The sequence below is a fragment of the Phalacrocorax aristotelis genome, chromosome 7, assembly GCF_949628215.1.
Source record: "Phalacrocorax aristotelis chromosome 7, bGulAri2.1, whole genome shotgun sequence".
NCBI classification, from domain to species: domain Eukaryota; kingdom Metazoa; phylum Chordata; class Aves; order Suliformes; family Phalacrocoracidae; genus Phalacrocorax; species Phalacrocorax aristotelis.
This window is the reverse complement of record NC_134282.1, coordinates 11,537,150-11,543,203: the sequence shown is the minus strand read 5'-3', so window position 1 is coordinate 11,543,203 and position 6,054 is coordinate 11,537,150. Positions and strand designations below refer to the sequence as shown.

General features: G+C 37.6%; 1 long non-coding RNA gene across 1 annotated transcript; it reads right to left on the bottom strand.

Moving 5' to 3' along the window:
• Positions 1 to 1,342: 1,342 nt before the first annotated feature.
• LOC142059498 (uncharacterized) lies at positions 1,343 to 3,547 on the bottom strand. The gene is made up of 3 exons (XR_012661383.1): positions 2,717 to 3,547; positions 1,565 to 1,669; positions 1,343 to 1,439 (listed from the first exon to the last, which is right to left on the bottom strand). It is a non-coding gene; the product is annotated as an uncharacterized LOC142059498 (long non-coding RNA).
• Positions 3,548 to 6,054: the final 2,507 nt, after the last annotated feature.

Below are 6,054 nucleotides of genomic sequence, written 5' to 3'. Positions count from 1 at the left end.
ACTGAAGGGATCTTGTTTTTTTTTAATCTGTTGTTTTAATACCATTATGTATATGAGTTATGAAAAATGCTCCCCTTATAAAGTGCATTTAACAGTAGGATCTAATGGAATAGAGTAATTAAATACTTAATTACTATTGCATAACTGCTTTGAAACCCTACCCTGTTTCAACTTTATGTAAACCACTGGGGAAAGAGCCCTAGACCTTTTAATTTCTTCAGGATCTAGAAGAAGAAGAACTTTAGAGATGAAGCTCCCAGAGTGTTTAATTCTTTAATTGGTGTAATTACTGTAAGAAACACTATCATCATCACACTTTCTGTTATTTATTTATAAAAAACTCAGGTGTAGCACAACGATATTTTTCTCAGGCCTTGATACCATCCATCAGTAAAGAATGATGATTTTAATTACTCAGCAGCACGGAGACAAGGGCAATTACTAAATATCACCCCACCTCAATAGGCAATCAGATAATTTTCGGTATATTGGTACAAATGACAGGAATATTGTCTTCTTTAAAATACCATGGTGCAGAAAGAAAGAATATATTTGTTGTGGGTTTTTTTGTTTTCCTGGGAATCTGCAAAATCAACATAAAAACAAATGCTTGCTCTCTTTTGGCTAACATTCAAACCCTAGGGGACAGGTTTATAAACTGCTGGAGAGCATTCGGCAACATAGAGGTTCCATTTCTCACCTTTAATGAATTACAGAAAACTATGTTAAAAACAGATCTTTGCACTGTCACTGCTCCCCACTGGGACAGACAGGCTGTAGATGGACTGAAGGTATGAGGGGCCAACATTCAATTTGCATCAAATGAACCAAAAAACCACAGGAGCAGAAAATCCTGCTTCATTACCTACAACATTCTCCCTTATCTACAACAACAGTAACAACCCCAAAGGACTGGCTAATTACGCATGGGTTGCAAATTATCACTGACAATCACTTTATTCCCTTTTCCTTTTTCTACTTTGAAACCAAAATTAAGTCAGTTTGCAGCCAGATAACAAGATCTGGATAAGGAGATGGCTTCACAGAGAATAGGATGCATACCAAAGCTGATGTTGCTGGTATTGGAACTGATTATACCTTATCAGGTATAATTATTATACCTTGTTTTTTCACGGAAGGGTTATTTTGTCTCAGAGTACTGTGCAGCTAATATTTTGAGGTTTTCACATCTATTGAAAGGAGAAGCTAACAGGTCAAACTGTTCCTTGGTGCAGAAGAAAAAGCACTGAGGCTCAACAATAAAACTGAAGATATATATTGACCCAGGCAAGAAGCTGGTAAAAATCAGAGTCAGAGCAAAATAAAGATAAACATGGCTTACTCTGTACCTCTACTAGCTCATGTGTCATTCAGCTTCTGTCCCCAGGCACCTTGAGAACAGGAAACAGGACTTGTTGACACAGAGGAGTGCCTGGAGTCTGTAATACAAATATACATTTGTTGTAAAGCACTGCTGCTCTTCCTTTAACAAAGCACTCACTTGGCTGTGACTGTTGCTTACTACATGAAAGATAATCTCCCTATTACTTAGGACTCTGCTTACCTGTTTATTGTACTTCTTATCCAACTGTTGTTTCACCTACAAGCAGTTTGAAGTAAGCATGATATCTTTTGTAGTTTTTTTGCAAGGATCCCAGTGTTGTGAGGCCTAGATACACACACACAAAAAAATGTTTATGCAATAATAAAATGAAGTGACAAAACTAAGAATTGCAGTCATAAAATTTTAAGGACAAATACAACTCCATGAACCGTCTCCTTGTGATTCCTTATTGCCTGGGTGGGACTGAGAGTTGAACCTAAGCCAGTTACTAGCAGCTTTTTAGGAAGTTTGTCTTACAGAGATTCAAGGTAGTGCAACAATATATAACCTTTTATTTTATTTTCCTTAATTAAGCAGGAGTCCTGGAGGTCCATAATCTCAAACTGCTGGATTAATATCCTGCTATAGAATTTGCCTACATATATCCTTCATTATAAGATCTTATTGACTTCATTGTGATTCATCTTACTGAGTGCATTTCTATTGACAAACTGGAGTTGTAGCTGGTAAATTGGAATCAAGGAAGTTAAGAAACAGCAGGGAGGCAACATGTAGGCAAAGGCATACTTCTTCCATAATGCATGTAATGCTTGCAGTTTTAGCCCAGAGAACCAGGATTGCAGAAGATGGAGTGATCAAGCCTTGTCTACATTGCCTACAAGAAGCCAAATCTGCCAGAAGATGACAAAACCATAGCTAGAAAAGAAAAAGCAATATTCTCATAACTTTGGTTTTCTGAAGGGAGTGTGAATACTGACAGTAATTATAAATGCTCTAAACAAATATATCTTTCAAGGTCTGAAGTCTGCGCCAACCCTGAGGCTGCATGTTATTGCTTTTATTGTTATTTCTAATAATATTACTGAAGAAGTAAATAATCTAATATGATATTAATAAGAAATTATAGCAGAGACTGTGGATCCAGAAGGTACTGCTGTCATGTAGGATCAATGCTGCATATTTAAAAAGCACCAGAACGTTTTCTGTATTGATTTGATTATTGTTTCATTTTGCTCACAATACCATACCTTTTAGTTTCTTAAGAATACTTTGTTTCCTTTTGTTAATTCTCCTCCTTTTCCTGTCCTCAGGAATCTGCACTAATCTAATTTGACTCTAAGCTGTTCTGTGTCCATTCACACTCTCAATTACCTTGCATGACCTGCCCTTCGAAGGAAAGTATCTTTGTACACCTAGTACAACCCCACCGCTGTGCTTTTTTTGCCCATTGCTGCTGTGGTTTTCTTCCTGTTTAGAATATCAGTTCTTCTTCTAAGCAAATCTTAAAGGATTTGGTGACAGGCTGCTCCTCACCAGGCTGATGAGACCTTTGGAAGTAAAGCTTGATAACATTCCGTTGTTCTCTCCCATAGTGTCTGAGCAGAACAAAAGCACAGAGTTAGAGGATCATGTATTTGTTCAAAAATCATTCTTGATAAAGTAGAAATAAGGGAAGTTTGTTATGTTTCAGTTATAAGTGGAAGTGCTGTTTTCCTGATTTTGGGAGCTTTGATCTCCTGCACAAATGACTCTACTGCTGTGAGTAGCTTTTGGTAGTAACAAACTGCCATTCTGCTTTTAGAGACACTCTCTGACATTAGCAGCCAGATGCTGCTGGATAGTTGGAAATGCTGCTGAAATGCTGACCACACTGTGCAAATCTTTCTAAATCATGTACACGTTAAGTCTGACACAACCTGTATGAAACATATTGCCAATCTGGGCATCAGATTGTATCAACAGCTCATGCACAGGTGGTTTTGCAGACTGCCTTCTTTAACCTAAATGTTAATAGTTACAGAATGGGGATATATATCATTGTAACAACTCATCTGACAATCTGAAGAAGCAACAATGCTATAAATAAAGCAGCTTCCATAGTTAAGTATCCAGATCTTACAATTCTTAGTCAAGTGACTCTTTCAAACTAGCGAGTAAACATAACCCATAAAGAAAACCCAGATGAGGAAGGATTGAAAAAGTAGGTCAAGCAGCTCCAGTCTGAGGGGTGCTTCGTGAGGATGAGCATGGCAGGAACTCTTCTTAAAAAGTTATAGTCATCTAGAACTGAATTCATCAGCTAGTGCTATTCTTTTTTTTATATTATAGTTTCAGATATAGCTGACATGTCTAAAGGTAGCCCAAGGATCACTGGAAGTATTTGTTTGAATAGATAAATCACTTTTAAAGGTAAGGGTTGTAGAACCTATTCATAAATAGTAAAGACTAAGCCAAATACACTTCATGGTCATTTTGCTGTGTTGGAGATAACCGTTAAGATAACGTTCAAGACATCAATAGCTGAGTTAGCAAAATGGGGAAAAAAATTTACAAAATCGACACAGACATAACTGTAGATAATTCTCAGTATACAATCCAAATATGCAGTAACCATCTTATCATTCATTACTTGATCATGGTCTTTACAAGTTGTGGATCCAACCTTACAGTGTTTAAGCTGAAGAACATTATCATTTTTAAGAAGCCCATAAACCATGCCTTAAGAAGGACCTATTCCAGACCTGGCGGGGTACTGACTTATCTAAACTGACTGAGTTACGTTAGAAATCATAACTTTGATTTATTATTCTTTCAGTTGTCACACAGACTATGGAATAAGCTGTACTGAAGTGATAATCAAGTAACAGTGGTTGTTTCCCTTAAAGTCTTTGGCAGAGTAGATGGTGGTGCAACTCATGTAAAGATCAAAAAACCGATAAAGACACAGTATATATATACAGGGAACGTGCCTTTGGCTTCATTTGGATTACTTAGCAGAGGTGAGGACAGTAAAATAGGACCCATCTATTAACACTTGCTAATGAGACTCCACTGTTGAGCCAGTTGTCACAAATGACCAAGCTGAAGGGCAGTAACACCGGGGAAAAAGATTGCAACAGTAATTGCAACATTTTTGCTAATAAAGCACTTTCAGTGAAACGTGGTATTGAAAGTATTATGCTATGAGCCTAGAAAAAGCATGCACTCATTGTCTGAACTAGAATACTCAGATCTGTCATTCTTTTATGAAACTAGGAACTATTATTTCCATACTGCGTAGATTGATAGTACACAGGACCAGGCTTGGAGCAGTAGGGCATCTTACGAATTACAATAACATCATCATACACTTTAAAGGAGTGTCTCTGTATTTATTCTATATAACAATGAAATTAATGTGATCCAAACAAGTTAAATTTTGTTCTTTTATTGAACACAGCAATAGATTTCTCCCCAAAGTAATACCCTGTGTGTTCATAAAAATTTCCATGGTCACAGTTAATGTTAAAGAATTTTATCATCACAACTGATTCAGGAAGAGAGTTGCCTAATGTAATTTTCTCTGGAGAAAATGATTGTGTTTTCTAGTTGTCTAAATTAGCCTGACACTTCTGACCAGTAGTTTGCTCTACAACCTGCTGGTGTTATTAAATTATGCTTAGCTAAAGGAATCTTGCTGTATAGCAGTGAATTAGGACGACAATGGTTCTCTCAAGTTAAGTTCAAGAAACCTCCACTCTTCTGCACTGACACATTTGCCTAAATAATGAACAGACTCCTCCTTAGAAAGAAAGATGGTGCCACAGACTAGAAGTACCACAAAGAAGATAGTCAGAAACTATGTGCCATGTCCAAATATCCTAAATTGTGGGGAGACATTTAGCCGTATTTTATCTTTCCAAGCAGTGAAGGAACAGGGTAGGAAAGAGAAGAGTGGCCACATTTTCAGATTAAAGGTGTTACTCAAAGCAGAAAAACTATTTGAGGAAAACTTGCTCAAGAATATCTGAAAGTTCAGTGCCTCTGAAGAAAAGAAGGATGCATAAAATATTAGTGAAATTATCAAAGAACCACCCTGTCTCTATAAAATACTACCATACACTAGAATTTCAGAAAGCCAAAAACTTTCAGAGCTAGATGTAAGATGAGTACATCCTGCCAACCAGCTCAGGCGTGCTTGCTTTCTCAGGAGTAAAGACTGTTAATAGAAAGGACTTTCTCTCACCAGGAGAAAGCGTGAAGTCCATGAGTTCCCCCTGAGCTGCCTGAGACCAGACTATTGCCTGTCCCTCATCCCCAGACCCAACATGCAGCAGGGAGAGAAAAGAAAATGAATTTCCAGAGGTTTGGAAGTGGCTCATGCTCTGCTCGCCTCCTGAGACTTTCAGCCTCTCAAAGTTATGGATTAACACCCCAGGGGTCGCATCTTCCCCTTAATGGAAATGCTTTTGTGACATTTTATGTCCCCCTTGGAAGACCCGACACACAGGCATCTTTGAGAATACTATATCTGAAAATATAGGAAACTTTATTTAGCTGTTAAGTACTTTATGGAGATTAATAATCCAGTTAACACAAGTGGCTGTGGCAATTCCTGGCAGACAGGACATTTTAATCTTCTGTTTGAATGTCCTGTAGTCAGCTGATTAGTTGTGCTAAGCAAGAATTCCAACAGAAATATCACTCACAGCACTTGGTATTTTCAGGTG